Below are 16941 nucleotides of genomic sequence, written 5' to 3'. Positions count from 1 at the left end.
AATACACCAGCAATCCCCCTGACTCCCTGAATACACCAGCTATCTCCATGACTCCCTGAATACACCAGCAATCCCCCTGACTCCCTGAATACAACAGCAATCTCCCTGACTCCCTGACTCCACCAGCAATCTCCCTTACTCCCTGACTCCACCAGCAATCTCCCGGACTCCCTGACTCCACCAGCTATCTCCCTGACTCCCTGAATAGACCAGCAATCTCCCTTACTCCCTGACTCCACCAGCAATCTCCCTGACTCCTTGAATAGACCAGCAATCTCCCTGACTCCCTGAATAGAGCAGCAATCTCCCGGACTCACAGACTCTACCAGCAATCTCCCTGACTCCCTGAATAGACCAGCAATCTCCCTGACTCCCTGAATAGACCAGAAATCTCCCTGACTCCCTGAATAGACCAGCAATCTCCCTGACTCCCTGACATAGCAGCAATCTCCCCGACTTCCTGAATAGACCAGCAATCTCCCAGACTCCCTGAATACACCAGCAATCTCCCTGACTCCATGACTCCACCAGCAATCCCCCTGACTCCCTGACTCCACCAGCTATCTCCCTGACATAGCAGCAATCTCCCTGACTCCCTGAATAGACCAGCAATCTCCCTGACTCCCTGAATAGACCAGCTATCTCCCTGACTCCCTGATTCCACCAGCTATCTCCCTGACTCCCTGAATACAAAAGCAATCTCCCTGACTTCCTGAATAGACCAGCAATCTCCCTGACTCCCTGAATACACCAGCAATCTCCCTGACTCCCTTAATAGACCAGCAATCTCCCTGACTCCCGGAATACACCAGCAATCTCCCTGACTCCCTGACTCCACCAGCTAACTTCCTGACTCCCTAAATAGACCAGCAATCTCCTTGACTCCCTGAATACACCAGCAATCTCCCTGACTCCCTGACATAGCAGCAATCTCCCCGACTCCCTGAATACACCAGCAATCTCCCTGACTCCCTGAATACACCAGCAATCTCCCTGACTCCCTGAATACACCAGCAATCTCCCTGACTCCCTCAATAGACCAGCGATCTCCCTGACTCCCTGAATAGACCAGCGATCTCCCCGACTCCCTGAATACACCAGCAATCTCCCTGACTCCCTGAATAGACCAGCAATCTCCCCGACTCCCTGAATACACCAGCAATCTCCATGACTCCCTGAATAGACCAGCGATCTCCCTGACTCCCTGAATAGACCAGCAATCTCCCTCACTCCCTGAATAGACCAGCAGTCTCCCTGACTCCCTGACATACCAGCAATCTCCCTGACTCCCTGAATAGACCAGCAATCTCCCTGACATAGCAGCAATCTCCCTGACTCCCTGAATACACCAGCGATCTCCCTGACTCCCTGACTCCACCAGCAATCTCCCTGGCTCCCTGACTCCACCAGCAATCTCCCTGACTCCCTGACTCCACCAGCAATCTCCCTGACTCCCTGACTCCACCAGCAATCTCCCGGACTCCCTGACTCCACCAGCAATCTCCCTGACTCCCTGAATAGACCAGCAATCTCCCTTACTCCCTGACTCCACTAGCAATCTCCCTGACTCCTTGAATAGACCAGCAATCTCCCTGACTCCCTGAATAGAGCAGCAATCTCCCGGACTCACAGACTCTACCAGCAATCTCCCTGACTCCCTGAATAGACCAGCAATCTCCCTGACTCCCTGAATAGACCAGAAATCTCCCTGACTCCCTGAATAGACCAGCAATCTCCCTGACTCCCTGACATAGCAGCAATCTCCCCGACTTCCTGAATAGACCAGCAATCTCCCAGACTCCCTGAATACACCAGCAATCTCCCTGACTCCACCAGCAATCCCCCTGACTCCCTGACTCCACCAGCTATCTCCCTGACATAGCAGCAATCTCCCTGACTCCCTGAATAGACCAGCAATCTCCCTGACTCCCTGAATAGACCAGCTATCTCCCTGACTCCATGACTCCACCAGCTATCTCCCTGACTCCCTGAATACAAAAGCAATCTCCCTGACTTCCTGAATAGATCAGCAATCTCCCTGACTCCCTGAATACACCAGCAATCTCCCTGACTCCCTTAATAGACCAGCAATCTCCCTGACTCCCGGAATACACCAGCAATCTCCCTGACTCCCTGACTCCACCAGCTAACTTCCTGACTCCCTAAATAGACCAGCAATCTCCTTGACTCCCTGAATACACCAGCAATCTCCCTGACTCCCTGACATAGCAGCAATCTCCCCGACTCCCTGAATACACCAGCAATCTCCCTGACTCCCTGAATACACCAGCAATCTCCTTGACTCCCTGAATAGACCAGCAATCTCCCTGACTCCCTGAATAGACCAGCAATCTCCCTGACTCCCTGAATACAGCAGCAATCTCCCTGACTCCCTGAATAGACCACTAATCTCCCTGACTCCCTGAATACACCAGCAATCTCCCTGACTCCCTGAATACACCAGCAATCTCCATGACTCCCTCAATAGACCAGCGATCTCCCTGACTCCCTGAATAGACCAGCGATCTCCCCGACTCCCTGAATACACCAGCAATCTCCCTGACTCCCTGAATAGACCAGCAATCTCCCCGACTCCCTGAATACACAAGCAATCTCCATGACTCCCTGAATAGACGAGCGATCTCCCTGACTCCCTGAATAGACCAGCAATCTCCCTCACTCCCTGAATAGACCAGCAGTCTCCCTGACTTCCTGACATACCAGCAATCTCCCTGACTCCCTGAATAGACCAGCAATCTCCCTCACTCCCTGAATAGACCAGCAATCTCCCTGACTCCCTGAATAGACCAGCAATCTCCACGACTCCCTGAATACACCAGCAATCTCCATGACTCCCTGAATAGACCAGCGATCTCCCTGACTCCCTGAATAGACCAGCAATCTCCCTCACTCCCTGAATAGACCAGCAGTCTCCCTGACATACCAGCAATCTCCCTGACTCCCTGAATAGACCAGCAATCTCCCTCACTCCCTGACATAGCAGCAATCTCCCTGACTCCCTGACACAGCAGCAATCTCCCTGACTCCCTGACATAGCAGCAATCTCCCTGACTCCCTGAATACACCAGCGATCTCCATGACTCCCTGACTCCACCAGCAATCTCCCTGGCTCCCTGATACCACCAGCAATCTCCCTGACTCCCTGACTCCACCAGCAATCTCCCTGACTCCCTGACTCCACCAGCAATCTCCCGGACTCCCTGACTCCACCAGCAATCTCCCTGACTCCCTGAATAGACCAGCAATCTCCCTGACTCCCTGACTCCACTAGCAATCTCCCTGACTCCTTGAATAGACCAGCAATCTCCCTGACTCCCTGAATAGAGCAGCAATCTCCCGGACTCACAGACTCTACCAGCAATCTCCCTGACTCCCTGAATAGACCAGCAATCTCCCTGACTCCCTGAATAGACCAGAAATCTCCCTGACTCCCTGAATAGACCAGCAATCTCCCTGACTCCCTGACATAGCAGCAATCTCCCCGACTTCCTGAATAGACCAGCAATCTCCCAGACTCCCTGAATACACCAGCAATCTCCCTGACTCCCTGACTCCACCAGCAATCCCCCTGACTCCCTGACTCCACCAGCTATCTCCCTGACATAGCAGCAATCTCCCTGACTCCCTGAATAGACCAGCAATCTCCCTGACTCCCTGAATAGACCAGCTATCTCCCAGACTCCCTGACTCCACCAGCTATCTCCCTGACTTACCTGAATACAAAAGCAATCTCCCTGACTTCCTGAATAGACCAGCAATCTCCCTGACTCCCTGAATACACCAGCAATCTCCCTGACTCCCTGAATAGACCAGCAATCTCCCTGACTCCCTGAATACACCAGCAATCTCCCTGACTCCACCAGCAATCCCCCTGACTCCCTGACTCCACCAGCTATCTCCCTGACATAGCAGCAATCTCCCTGACTCCCTGAATAGACCAGCAATCTCCCTGACTCCCTGAATAGACCAGCTATCTCCCTGACTCCCTGAATAGACCAGCAATCTCCCTGACTCCCGGAATACACCAGCAATCTCCCTAACTCCCTGACTCCACCAGCTAACTTCCTGACTCCCTAAATAGACCAGCAATCTCCTTGACTCCCTGAATACACCAGCAATCTCCCTGACTCCCTGACATAGCAGCAATCTCCCCGACTCCCTGAATACACCAGCAATCTCCCTGACTCCCTGAATACACCAGCAATCTCCCTGACTCCCTGAATACACCAGCAATCTCCCTGACTCCCTGAATAGACCAGCAGTCTCCCTGACTCCCTGACATAGCAGCAATCTCCCTGACTCCCTGACACAGCAGCAATCTCCCTGACTCCCTGACATAGCAGCAATCTCCCTGACTCCCTGAATACACCAGCGATCTCCCTGACTCCCTGACTCCACCAGCAATCTCCCTGGCTCCCTGATACCACCAGCAATCTCCCTGACTCCCTGACTCCACCAGCAATCTCCCTGACTCCCTGACTCCACCAGCAATCTCCCGGACTCCCTGACTCCACCAGCAATCTCCCTGACTCCCTGAATAGACCAGCAATCTCCCTGACTCCCTGACTCCACTAGCAATCTCCCTGACTCCTTGAATAGACCAGCAATCTCCCTGACTCCCTGAATAGAGCAGCAATCTCCCGGACTCACAGACTCTACCAGCAATCTCCCTGACTCCCTGAATAGACCAGCAATCTCCCTGACTCCCTGAATAGACCAGAAATCTCCCTGACTCCCTGAATAGACCAGCAATCTCCCTGACTCCCTGACATAGCAGCAATCTCCCCGACTTCCTGAATAGACCAGCAATCTCCCAGACTCCCTGAATACACCAGCAATCTCCCTGACTCCCTGACTCCACCAGCAATCCCCCTGACTCCCTGACTCCACCAGCTATCTCCCTGACATAGCAGCAATCTCCCTGACTCCCTGAATAGACCAGCAATCTCCCTGACTCCCTGACTCCACCAGCTATCTCCCAGACTCCCTGACTCCACCAGCTATCTCCCTGACTTACCTGAATACAAAAGCAATCTCCCTGACTTCCTGAATAGACCAGCAATCTCCCTGACTCCCTGAATACACCAGCAATCTCCCTGACTCCCTGAATAGACCAGCAATCTCCCTGACTCCCTGAATACACCAGCAATCTCCCTGACTCCCTGAATACACCAGCAATCTCCCTGACTCCCTGACTCCACCAGCAATCCCCCTGACTCCCTGACTCCACCAGCTATCTCCCTGACATAGCAGCAATCTCCCTGACTCCCTGAATAGACCAGCAATCTCCCTGACTCCCTGAATAGACCAGCTATCTCCCTGACTCCCTGACTCCACCAGCTATCTCCCTGACTCCCTGAATACAAAAGCAATCTCCCTGACTTCCTGAATAGACCAGCAATCTCCCTGACTCCCTGAATACACCAGCAATCTCCCTGACTCCCTGAATAGACCAGCAATCTCCCTGACTCCCGGAATACACCAGCAATCTCCCTAACTCCCTGACTCCACCAGCTAACTTCCTGACTCCCTAAATAGACCAGCAATCTCCTTGACTCCCTGAATACACCAGCAATCTCCCTGACTCCCTGACATAGCAGCAATCTCCCCGACTCCCTGAATACACCAGCAATCTCCCTGACTCCCTGAATACACCAGCAATCTCCCTGACTCCCTGAATACACCAGCAATCTCCCTGACTCCCTGAATAGACCAGCAATCTCCCTGACTCCCTGAATACAGCAGCAATCTCCCTGACTCCCTGAATAGACCACTAATCTCCCTGACTCCCTGAATACACCAGCAATCTCCCTGACTCCCTGAATACACCAGCAATCTCCCTGACTCCCTCAATAGACCAGCGATCTCCCTGACTCCCTCAATAGACCAGCGATCTCCCCGACTCCCTGAATACACCAGCAATCTCCCTGACTCCCTGAATAGACCAGCAATCTCCCCGACTCCCTGAATACACCAGCAATCTCCATGACTCCCTGAATAGACCAGCGATGTCCCTGACTCCCTGAATAGACCAGCAATCTCCCTCACTCCCTGAATAGACCAGCAGTCTCCCTGACTCCCTGACATACCAGCAATCTCCCTGACTCCCTGAATAGACCAGCAATCTCCCTCACTCCCTGAATAGACCAGCAATCTCCCTGACATAACAGCAATCTCCCTGACTCCCTGACACAGCAGCAATCTCCCTGACTCCCTGAATAGACCAGCTATCTCCCAGACTCCCTGACTCCACCAGCTATCTCCCTGACTTACCTGAATACAAAAGCAATCTCCCTGACTTCCTGAATAGACCAGCAATCTCCCTGACTCCCTGAATACACCAGCAATCTCCCTGACTCCCTGAATAGACCAGCAATCTCCCTGACTCCCTGAATACACCAGCAATCTCCCTGACTCCCTGAATACACCAGCAATCTCCCTGACTCCCTGACTCCACCAGCAATCCCCCTGACTCCCTGACTCCACCAGCTATCTCCCTGACATAGCAGCAATCTCCCTGACTCCCTGAATAGACCAGCAATCTCCCTGACTCCCTGAATAGACCAGCTATCTCCCTGACTCCCTGACTCCACCAGCTATCTCCCTGACTCCCTGAATACAAAAGCAATCTCCCTGACTTCCTGAATAGACCAGCAATCTCCCTGACTCCCTGAATACACCAGCAATCTCCCTGACTCCCTGAATAGACCAGCAATCTCCCTGACTCCCGGAATACACCAGCAATCTCCCTAACTCCCTGACTCCACCAGCTAACTTCCTGACTCCCTAAATAGACCAGCAATCTCCTTGACTCCCTGAATACACCAGCAATCTCCCTGACTCCCTGACATAGCAGCAATCTCCCCGACTCCCTGAATACACCAGCAATCTCCCTGACTCCCTGAATACACCAGCAATCTCCCTGACTCCCTGAATACACCAGCAATCTCCCTGACTCCCTGAATAGACCAGCAATCTCCCTGACTCCCTGAATACAGCAGCAATCTCCCTGACTCCCTGAATAGACCACTAATCTCCCTGACTCCCTGAATACACCAGCAATCTCCCTGACTCCCTGAATACACCAGCAATCTCCCTGACTCCCTCAATAGACCAGCGATCTCCCTGACTCCCTCAATAGACCAGCGATCTCCCCGACTCCCTGAATACACCAGCAATCTCCCTGACTCCCTGAATAGACCAGCAATCTCCCCGACTCCCTGAATACACCAGCAATCTCCATGACTCCCTGAATAGACCAGCGATGTCCCTGACTCCCTGAATAGACCAGCAATCTCCCTCACTCCCTGAATAGACCAGCAGTCTCCCTGACTCCCTGACATACCAGCAATCTCCCTGACTCCCTGAATAGACCAGCAATCTCCCTCACTCCCTGAATAGACCAGCAATCTCCCTGACATAACAGCAATCTCCCTGACTCCCTGACACAGCAGCAATCTCCCTGACTCCCTGACATAGCAGCAATCTCTCTGACTCCCTGAATACACCAGCGATCTCCCTGACTCCCTGACTCCACCAGCAATCTCCCTGGCTCCCTGACTCCACCAGCAATCTCCCTGACTCCCTGACTCCATGTCACGAACCGGTCTCTCACCTTTGCGGGTACTGGGGTTCATCCGTTGCCAGTGCGGTTGCTCGCGGTGCTGTGCGCCCGTGTGGGGACACGGCGTGATCAATGGCACAGGTAATGCAGAGTCTGGGAGCTGTGAGTGCGGGGACCAGATGGCCTAAGGCACTGCGGTGTGTCTGCTGTATAGGAGGTGGCCATGTTGGAGACCAAATAGCTAATACTGAGCACTTGTGAAAACACCTGTGGGCAGGTGTAAGCCAATCCCATGCTTGTGCTGCCTTTAAGTAGGCTGGGATTATGTTGCTCTGGGCCAGTGCTTTGTTGTATCAAAGCTGTGCTCTAGCTCTGAGCTCTCTCTGTGCATTCCTGTGTGATTCCCGTGGTCCAGATATCGCCTCCGTTCCCAGAGGTCCGTCTGCAGCCTTCACTGCTGAAAGATCCACCGGCTCTCTGCTGTGCTGTCAGTTAATTGCACTCCTATTGGAAATAGTTGGATTCCCAGTGTCCTGCATGAGGTTACCTTGTCAGTCTGCCTATCATTCAAAGTCTGGAGGATTCTGTTTCTCTCAGCTGTTCGTTTGTTCAACTCTGCATGTAACCCATTCATCACCTTGTCTTCTACTACAGTTTCACAGTGATCTCCGGAACCCGCAAGTAACCCAATTCAGTACTTTTATTTGCTATGTTGTCATTACAAGGATAATTCATCACAGTCTCTCAGTTAACTCTCAAAGCTCCATTGCCAATTCTTACAGTTAATTCTCCATGTCTGCATTAACCAGTTAAACACAATCTGCAGTTCAGCATCAAAGCTTGTTTATATTTGCTATGTTGTCATAACAAGGATAATTCTTCAGTCTCTCAGTTAACTCTCAAAACTCCATTGCAAATCCTTACAGTTATCTCTTCATGTCTGCATTATCCAGTTAATAACATTCTGCAGTTCAGCATCAAAGCTTGTTTATATTTGCTATGTTGTCATAACAAGGAGAATTCTTCACAGTCTCTCAGTTAACTCTCAAAACTCCATTGCAAATCCTTACAGTTATCTCTTCATGTCTGCATTATCCAGTTAATCATATTCTGCAGTTCAGCATCAAAGCTCGTTTATATTTGGACAATCCAACATTTATTCATCAGCTTGTTTTGCATATGTTTCCATGAACATTTCTTTTATGTATTTTTGAGTTTTCTCTTGCATATTATTCCTGCAATACTTCAGTATAATATGATGATTAACAACTTGTCAGTTAACTCTTTACTGAATTGTTATTTTGAATAAATATATGAATCGGAACTTTCTTCGTCCTCCCTGCTTTCTTCATAGCCCAGCACCTACACCTGTGGTTGGTCCCGGGTTAACGGATTCACAAAAACACCCGGACCTGACACTCCACCAGCAATCTCCCAGACTCCCTGACTCCACCAGCAATCTCCCAGACTCCCTGACTCCACCAGCAATCTCCCTGACTCCCTGAATAGACCAGCAATCTCCCTGACTCCCTGACTCCACTAGCAATCTCCCTGACTCCTTGAATAGACCAGCAATCTCCCTGACTCCCTGAATAGAGCAGCAATCTCCCGGACTCACAGACTCTACCAGCAATCTCCCTGACTCCCTGAATAGACCAGCAATCTCCCTGACTCCCTGAATAGACCAGAAATCTCCCTGACTCCCTGAATAGACCAGCAATCTCCCTGACTCCCTGACATAGCAGCAATCTCCCTGACTCCCTGACTCCACCAGCAATCCCCCTGACTCCCTGACTCCACCAGCTATCTCCCTGACATAGCAGCAATCTCCCTGACTCCCTGAATAGATCAGCAATCTCCCTGACTCCCTGAATAGACCAGCTATCTCCCTGACTCTGTGACTCCACCAGCTATCTCCCTGACTCCCTGAATACAAAAGCAATCTCCCTGACTTCCTGAATAGACCAGCAATCTCCCTGACTCCCTGAATACACCAGCAATCTCCCTGACTCCCTGAATAGACCAGCAATCTCCCTGAATAGACCAGCAATCTCCCTGACTCCCTGAATACACCAGCAATCTCCCTGACTCCCTGACTCCACCAGCTAACTTCCTGACTCCCTAAATAGACCAGCAATCTCCTTGACTCCCTGAATACACCAGCAATCTCCCTGACTCCCTGACATAGCAGCAATCTCCCTGACTCCCTGAATACACCAGCAATCTCCCTGACTCCCTGACTCCACCAGCAATCTCCCTGACTCCCTGAATAGACCAGCGATCCCCCTGACTCCCTGAATAGACAAGCAATCTCCCTGACTCCCTGACCTAGCAGCAATCTCCCTGACTCCCTGAATACACCAGCAATCTCTCTGACTCCCTGAATACACCAGCAATCTCCCTGACTCCCTGAATAGACCAGCGATCCCCCTGACTCCCTGAATACACCAGCAATCTCCCTGACTCCCTGACTCCACCAGCTAACTTCCTGACTCCCTAAATAGACCAGCTATCTGTCACAACTGAGGGCTGGTGCTGACCAGGGGGAAGCCTCAGTTGTAACAGTAAGCACTGACCTAATGGATCCGGCCGGAGACCAGGTCCAAGCGACCAGGCCGATGCAAGAACTTGCAGCCTGCCTTGAACGTCAGGAGACTGCACAGGGCCATGTGATCCGCTGTCTCCAGGACCTCTCCTCTCGGCTGGATGGAATACAAGTAACCCTCCGTGGTTCAGGGGCGTCCAGTGCGCCGACTGCAGTACCTTTGGTGGTATCCCCACCCACCATTCCCGTTTCTGCTCCTTGTCTCCATTTACCGACACCTGCCAAGTTTGATGGTTCCCCAAAAGCCTGTCGGGGTTTCCTAAATCAGTGTGAGATATATTTTGAGTTACAGCCTGGCAGTTTCCCAACTGACCGCACCAAGGTTGCTTACATCATCTCCCTCCTCAGTGGCTCCGCCCTCGATTGGGTATCACCTCTATGGGAGAAGTCTGATGCCCTGCTCTCTTCATATGCAGATTTTGTGGCAACCTTCAGGCGCATCTTTGATTAACCAGGTCGTGTGACCTCTGCCTCCTCTGATATCCTCAGGCTACGTCAGGGGACACGAACAGTCGGTCAATATCTCGTACAGTTCCAGATCCTAGCGTCTGAACTTTTCTGGAATGATGACGCTCTTTACTCAGCCCAAGAAGGGGCGTCTGTGTCTACAGCCCAAGAAGGGGCGTCTGTGTCTACAGCCCAAGAAGGGGCGTCTGTGTCTACAGCCCAAGAAGGGGCGTCTGTGTCTACAGCCCAAGAAGGGGCGTCTGTGTCTACAGCCCAAGAAGGGGCGTCTGTGTCTACAGCCCAAGAAGGGGTATCCAATGTTCAAGCTCTAGTAGGGGCATATGAGTCTTCTCAAAAAGGAGTTTCTGAACTGTCAACCCCAGGGGGGGTGCTGGAGAAAACAACCCTGAGAGAGGTGTCTGATTCGTCAACCCCAGGAGGGGTCACCAAAGTTTCAGCCCCAAGGGAAGTATCCAGAGCCAAGTTCCCAGATGGAAATTTTTGTGCTACAGATGCAGTTATGAACTCCTGTTTGCCGTCTTCAGAGAGCACCACCCTGTTGGCATCCAGCATGGACCAGGTACAGGATGGTCTAACTGAACACTCGGATACCACTCATTCCGGTTCTAACCGGATTCTGACTCCTTCAGTTTCAGCTGATTCAACTGTCTTTAGACTCAATCCGGTTCCATCCGTCTGTCTGAAGATTCCTTCGGTTCCAGCCGAATCCGATATCTCTGGACCCAATCCGGTTCCATCCGTAGGTCCAAAGACTCCTTCGGTTCCAGCCGATTCCAATATCTCTGGACCCAATCCGGTTCCATCCGTAGGTCCAAAGACTCCTTCAGTTCCAGCTGATTCAACCGTCAATCCGAAGACTCCTCCGGTCCCAGCCGGTTCAAGCTTTTCTGGACCCAATCCGGTCCCATCCGTCTGTCCGGATCAGCCTCCTTCGGTTCCAGCCGATTCCAATTCCTTCGGATCTAATCCGGTCCTATCCGTCGGTCTAAAGTCTCCGCCGGTCTCAACCGGTTCAAGTTTGTCTGGACTTAATTTGGTCTCGTCCATAGATCCGATACAGTCTCCTCTGGTCCCAGCCAGTTCAAGTTCATCAGGATTCAATCTAGATCCTTCCATTTGTTCAGGTAAAGAACTTATAAGAAGTGTCCTGGGGCCACTCCTAAAGGAGGGGGTGCTGTCACGATCTAGGTAATTCCTTATCAGTATTTACCTTCCAAATGCCTCCTGAGACTGTCCCAGTGTTCCAAGCCTGGATTCCATCTGCGCTGTCTGGGTGCAGCACGCTGCATCTCATTGTCTCAAATCTCTTTACTGTGATTCTGGCAGCTTCATGGTTAAAGCTCACATTCAAGTTACAAACAATCTTTCCCTCCAAAAGCTACCATGGGCGCAGCCATGTTTTCCTAATCACATGTTACCTTTCAGCCTATCAGCTGCACTCTGGTTTCTACCTAATTACACAGCAGCTGCACTCTAGACTCTGCTTAATCAGCCAGCCAATCCCTGCTTCCCAGCTGGTATAAATATCCTGTTCCTGGGGTGGAAAGATGGTCAGTGCTTCAATTGTCTTCAGTGATTCCAGTGTGCAGTTCTCCCATGGACTTTCTCTGCAGTACAGCCTGACTCCCTGGTGATTACACTCTGCAGTGTAACCCGACACTCCAGTGATTAACCCTCTACAGTCTACCCTGATTCACCTGTGTCTGAACTAGAGATGAGCGCCTGAAATTTTTCGGGTTTTGTGTTTTGGTTTTGTGTTCGGTTCCGCGGCCGTGTTTTGGGTTCGAACGCGTTTTGGCAAAACCTCACCGAATTATTTTTGTCGGATTCGGGTGTGTTTTGGATTCGGGTGTTTTTTTCCAAAAACACTAAAAAACAGCTTAAATCATAGAATTTGGGGGTCATTTTGATCCCAAAGTATTATTAACCTCAAAAACCATAATTTACACTCATTTTCAGTCTATTCTGAATACCTCACACCTCACAATATTATTTTTAGTCCTAAAATTTGCACCGAGGTCGCTGTGTGAGTAAGATAAGCGACCCTAGTGGCCGACACAAACACCGGGCCCATCTAGGAGTGGCACTGCAGTGTCACGCAGGATGTCCCTTCCAAAAAACCCTCCCCAAACAGCACATGACGCAAAGAAAAAAAGAGGCGCAATGAGGTAGCTGTGTGAGTAAGATTAGCGACCCTAGTGGCCGACACAAACACCGGGCCCATCTAGGAGTGGCACTGCAGTGTCACGCAGGATGGCCCTTCCAAAAAACCCTCCCCAAACAGCACATGACGCAAAGAAAAAAAGAGGCGCAATGAGGTAGCTGACTGTGTGAGTAAGATTAGCGACCCTAGTGGCCGACACAAACACCGGGCCCATCTAGGAGTGGCACTGCAGTGTCACGCAGGATGGCCCTTCCAAAAAACCCTCCCCAAACAGCACATGACGCAAAGAAAAAAAGAGGCGCAATGAGGTAGCTGACTGTGTGAGTAAGATTAGCGACCCTAGTGGCCGACACAAACACCGGGCCCATCTAGGAGTGGCACTGCAGTGTCACGCAGGATGTCCCTTCCAAAAAACCCTCCCCAAACAGCACATGACGCAAAGAAAAAAAGAGGCGCAATGAGGTAGCTGTGTGAGTAAGATTAGCGACCCTAGTGGCCGACACAAACACCGGGCCCATCTAGGAGTGGCACTGCAGTGTCACGCAGGATGTCCCTTCCAAAAAACCCTCCCCAAACAGCACATGACGCAAAGAAAAAAAGAGGCGCAATGAGGTAGCTGACTGTGTGAGTAAGATTAGCGACCCTAGTGGCCGACACAAACACCGGGCCCATTTAGGAGTGGCACTGCAGTGTCACGCAGGATGTCCCTTCCAAAAAACCCTCCCCAATCAGCACATGATGCAAAGAAAAAGAAAAGAAAAAAGAGGTGCAAGATGGAATTATCCTTGGGCCCTCCCACCCACCCTTATGTTGTATAAACAAAACAGGACATGCACACTTTAACCAACTCATCATTTCAGTGACAGGGTCTGCCACACGACTGTGACTGATATGACGGGTTGGTTTGGACCCCCCCCAAAAAAGAAGCAATTAATCTCTCCTTGCACAAACTGGCTCTACAGAGGCAAGATGTCCACCTCATCATCACCCTCCGATATATCACCGTGTACATCCCCCTCCTCACAGATTATCAATTCGTCCCCACTGGAATCCACCATCTCAGCTCCCTGTGTACTTTGTGGAGGCAATTGCTGCTGGTCAATGTCTCCGCGGAGGAATTGATTATAATTCATTTTAATGAACATCATCTTCTCCACATTTTCTGGATGTAACCTCGTACGCCGATTGCTGACAAGGTGAGCGGCGGCACTAAACACTCTTTCGGAGTACACACTTGTGGGAGGGCAACTTAGGTAGAATAAAGCCAGTTTGTGCAAGGGCCTCCAAATTGCCTCTTTTTCCTGCCAGTATAAGTACGGACTGTGTGACGTGCCTACTTGGATGCGGTCACTCATATAATCCTCCACCATTCTATCAATGTTGAGAGAATCATATGCAGTGACAGTAGACGACATGTCCGTAATCGTTGTCAGGTCCTTCAGTCCGGACCAGATGTCAGCATCAGCAGTCGCTCCAGACTGCCCTGCATCACCGCCAGCGGGTGGGCTCGGAATTCTGAGCCTTTTCCTCGCACCCCCAGTTGCGGGAGAATGTGAAGGAGGAGATGTTGACAGGTCGCGTTCCGCTTGACTTGACAATTTTGTCACCAGCAGGTCTTTCAACCCCAGCAGACCTGTGTCTGCCGGAAAGAGAGATCCAAGGTAGGCTTTAAATCTAGGATCGAGCACGGTGGCCAAAATGTAGTGCTCTGATTTCAACAGATTGACCACCCGTGAATCCTTGTTAAGCGAATTAAGGGCTGCATCCACAAGTCCCACATGCCTAGCGGAATCGCTCCCTTTTAGCTCCTTCTTCAATGCCTCCAGCTTCTTCTGCAAAAGCCTGATGAGGGGAATGACCTGACTCAGGCTGGCAGTGTCTGAACTGACTTCACGTGTGGCAAGTTCAAAGGGCATCAGAACCTTGCACAACGTTGAAATCATTCTCCACTGCACTTGAGACAGGTGCATTCCATCTCCTATATCGTGCTCAATTGTATAGGCTTGAATGGCCTTTTGCTGCTCCTCCAACCTCTGAAGCATATAGAGGGTTGAATTCCACCTCGTTACCACTTCTTGCTTCAGATGATGGCAGGGCAGGTTCAGTAGTTTTTGGTGGTGCTCCAGTCTTCTGTACGTGGTGCCTGTACGCCGAAAGTGTCCCGCAATTTTTCTGGCCACCGACAGCATCTCTTGCACGCCCCTGTCGTTTTTTAAAAAATTCTGCACCACCAAATTCAAGGTATGTGCAAAACATGGGACGTGCTGGAATTTGCCCATATTTAATGCACACACAATATTGCTGGCGTTGTCCGATGCCGCAAATCCACAGGAGAGTCCAATTGGGGTAAGCCATTCCGCGATGATCTTCCTCAGTTGCCGTAAGAGGTTTTCAGCTGTGTGCGTATTCTGGAAAGCGGTGATACAAAGCGTAGCCTGCCTAGGAAAGAGTTGGCGTTTGCGAGATGCTGCTACTGGTGCCGCCGCTGCTGTTCTTGCGGCGGGAGTCCATACATCTACCCAGTGGGCTGTCACAGTCATATAGTCCTGACCCTGCCCTGCTCCACTTGTCCACATGTCCGTGGTTAAGTGGACATTGGGTACAACTGCATTTTTTAGGAGACTGGTGAGTCTTTTTCTGACGTCCGTGTACATTCTCGGTATCGCCTGCCTAGAGAAGTGGAACCTAGATGGTATTTGGTAACGGGGGCACACTGCCTCAATAAATTGTCTAGTTCCCTGTGAACTAACGGCGGATACCGGACGCACGTCTAACACCAACATAGTTGTCAAGGACTCAGTTATCCGCTTTGCAGTAGGATGACTGCTGTGATATTTCATCTTCCTCGCAAAGGACTGTTGAACAGTCAATTGCTTACTGGAAGTAGTACAAGTGGGCTTACGACTTCCCCTCTGGGATGACCATCGACTCCCAGCGGCAACAACAGCAGCGCCAGCAGCAGTAGGCGTTACACGCAAGGATGCATCGGAGGAATCCCAGGCAGGAGAGGACTCGTCAGACTTGCCAGTGACATGGCCTGCAGGACTATTGGCATTCCTGGGGAAGGAGGAAATTGACACTGAGGGAGTTGGTGGGGTGGTTTGCGTGAGCTTGGTTACAAGAGGAAGGGATTTACTGGTCAGTGGACTGCTTCCGCTGTCACCCAAAGTTTTTGAACTTGTCACTGACTTATTATGAATGCGCTGCAGGTGACGTATAAGGGAGGATGTTCCGAGGTGGTTAACGTCCTTACCCCTACTTATTACAGCTTGACAAAGGGAACACACGGCTTGACACCTGTTGTCCGCATTTCTGGTGAAATACCTCCACACCGAAGAGCTGTTTTTTTTGGTATTTTCACCTGGCATGTCAACGGCCATATTCCTCCCACGGACAACAGGTGTCTCCCCGGGTGCCTGACTTAAACAAACCACCTCACCATCAGAATCCTCCTGGTCAATTTCCTCCCCAGCGCCAGCAACACCCATATCCTCCTCATCCTGGTGTACTTCAACACTGACATCTTCAATCTGACTATCAGGAACTGGACTGCGGGTGCTCCTTCCAGCACTTGCAGGGGGCGTGCAAATGGTGGAAGGCGCATGCTCTTCACGTCCAGTGTTGGGAAGGTCAGGCATCGCAACCGACACAATTGGACTCTCCTTGTGGATTTGGGATTTCAAAGAACGCACAGTTCTTTGCGGTGCTTTTGCCAGCTTGAGTCTTTTCAGTTTTCTAGCGAGAGGCTGAGTGCTTCCATCCTCATGTGAAGCTGAACCACTAGCCATGAACATAGGCCAGGGCCTCAGGCGTTCCTTGCCACTCCGTGTGGTAAATGGCATATTGGCAAGTTTACGCTTCTCCTCCGACAATTTTATTTTAGGTTTTGGAGTCCTTTTTTTACTGATATTTGGTGTTTTGGTTTTGACATGCTCTGTACTATGCCATTGGGCATCGGCCTTGGCAGACGACGTTGCTGGCATTTCATCGTCTCGGCCATGACTAGTGGCAGCAGCTTCAGCACGAGGTGGAAGTGGATCTTGATCTTTCCCTAATTTTGGAACCTCAACATTTTTGTTCTCCATATTTTAATAGGCACAACTAAAAGGCACCTCAGGT

The sequence above is a fragment of the Pseudophryne corroboree genome, chromosome 10 (genome assembly GCF_028390025.1).
Source record: "Pseudophryne corroboree isolate aPseCor3 chromosome 10, aPseCor3.hap2, whole genome shotgun sequence".
Taxonomy (NCBI): Eukaryota; Metazoa; Chordata; class Amphibia; order Anura; family Myobatrachidae; genus Pseudophryne; species Pseudophryne corroboree.
The sequence above is the reverse complement of the archived record's forward strand: the minus strand, read 5'-3'. Positions refer to the sequence as shown.